General features: G+C 37.0%; 1 protein-coding gene across 1 annotated transcript in view; it reads right to left on the reverse strand.

Moving 5' to 3' along the window:
• Positions 1-2,300, reverse strand: part of ADGRV1 (adhesion G protein-coupled receptor V1) — a 253,979-nt gene that overhangs the window by 251,537 nt on the left and 142 nt on the right.

A 2,300-nucleotide genomic window follows, 5' to 3' on the forward strand; every position in this document is an offset into this window, starting at 1 on the left:
CCAGATCTTGTAGGACGTACACACGTGTAATTTTACGCAAGCAAATAGTACAATGGGAGTTAATTGAACTATTCATGTGTGTAAAGTTACATGCTTGAGCCTTTGGAAGATCAGGGCCTAGTATCTTTTTGAAGAGTTTCAACATAATATATATTTGATCCCTCCTAAAAGTATTTAAACGTAATATCCCTTATATTTCTTGAAGGGACATTTTATACAAGGGCAACAATATTAAGCACACACTACATGAGGGTGCACAAGAAAGGCAAATCACAGAGTTCTACCTAGCAATAAAATAAAGTAAATTATCTTGGACATTTAGTTCAAGTAATAGAATGGATCTAATGTATAGTAGGTAGCTTTTAATACCCATAAAAACTTAGACTAAGAGATCTTTAAAATTATTTCAGACAGTTTAGTATATTCCTCTTTATTGAAGTCATTTTAAAATTTGAGAAATGTTTTACTGAAGTTAATCGCATTAGGTGATGTTTCAAGCAGGAATAGCAATAAAAAGGTGAATTTTTGAGCTGCCAATTTTTAATTTTTTTAAATTGTCTTTCTTTTTTTTTTCCTCTACAGTTTGTGGCCCAGATCTTACATGTCTCAGTAGCTTTACTCGTGTGAGCAATCCCATTAACATGTCCATTGCTTAATTGTGCAAACTCTTTATCTTTACTCTTGCAAAGGCACTACTCTTCATCAGAGGCACTAGCACTGCTAACATGAATAATGTAAAGCATGTGTGTAAGCACTGACCCCTATATATCTGTGAATATTTTTGAACAGAAACCTAAAGGCAAGTAAAACCAATACTTTAAACAAGAGGATGTCATGTATGTCAGTGATTTTCAACTTTTCTTGTAGTTGGCACTTGTTTCATTAAAATTAAGAACAAAAGAATACAAAATATTGTTAACAGAAAGATATATTATAGGTCTGATTCTGAAACCTTTATTGAAAAAAAAGGGCAACTGTTTCCCTGTCTTTTCTGCCTGCCTTCAAAACCCAAGCTTATCATGACCTTGTAGTCTAGAAATCTGGCTAGCACACATAAAGTGAACAAAACAAATCCCAGCAAAACTAATGCCAGTTTTCTCATTAACTTTAACATGAGCAGGATCCAGCCCGTAGTCGCAAGGCAATAATCATGCACTTTTACTATTGATGTTAACGTGCCCATTCACAAGTGTACTCAATACAATAGCAATGTTTTCAACATCAAACTACTAAAACACAAAGACTACATACTAAAATAGCATTAAGATTAGAAAATAAACATCAACAGCTAAGAAAATTAAAGCAAGAAGTTAAGAATAACACTATTCTTAACTGATGTAGTAGTAAAAAAAAGATTTGCATGGAATGTTAGTTTTAACTGCAAAGATCCTAATATTTGCTCATTTTCAATTCCAACCTTAATATTATTTAAAGCATATTATCCCACCAAAACTGGCTCGTTTCACATATAAACACTGAATACATTTTGGCGGCAGAGGTCGTTTCAATTTTAGGGATAGAGAGGCTATTTGCTGGATATATTCAAGTCTACCTTCAGTTATACATATGTATTTTATTCATGTGTAAGATTTTCTAAATACCTATCATTTAACTGCTAGAATAGCCCCAGAAGACATGCCCAATATCAACTAGAAGCCGACTGACCACTTCTAGCTGCTGTATCAATGACAAGCCTCACCATAATTATCTGTTCTAGAAATCCACAGTACACACGCTAATCAGCCAATATGGAAAGTCTGGCAAACATTTCCTCTAAATCTGAGATGAAGTGCAGCAGGTTTAGCCAAAGCCAGTTAAGCGAGACCTCCTACAGAACCAACGCAGCAAAAAGACCCAGGACTGGAGCCACTTGCAGGAGCAGTAACTTAAGCTGCATTAATGTTTCCATTGCCATCCCCCACAAACTACAGCTATTATGGGATGCTCATATGCCAAGTTGCTTTTGTCTTAGTTTTCTTTATCTGGAATTTTGTATTGTTTAGCGTCCAATAGAAGGAAGGAGGGGAAGGAAAAGGAGGAAAGGAAAGGAAGAAAAGGAGGAAAGGAAAAGGAAAAGCACAGAAAAGGAACGAATGAAGGAAAGGAAAGGGAAGGAAAGGAAAGGAAAGAAAGTGTGCCCCCCTCCACCCCTTTTTGATGTTATTTTACTTCTTTGAAACAGTCTAACTCTCTTCTTGTCAAGCCTCCTTAGCGGTGTGAAAGGACACGCGGCTGGGACCTCGCGGACGACCCCCTGGCAGAGCACCCCCGGGCGCTCGCCCTGCCCGCCCGGCTCCCCC

The sequence above is a fragment of the Alligator sinensis genome, unplaced genomic scaffold (genome assembly GCF_000455745.1).
Source record: "Alligator sinensis unplaced genomic scaffold, ASM45574v1 scaffold218_1, whole genome shotgun sequence".
In the NCBI taxonomy this organism is placed as follows: Eukaryota; Metazoa; Chordata; order Crocodylia; family Alligatoridae; genus Alligator; species Alligator sinensis.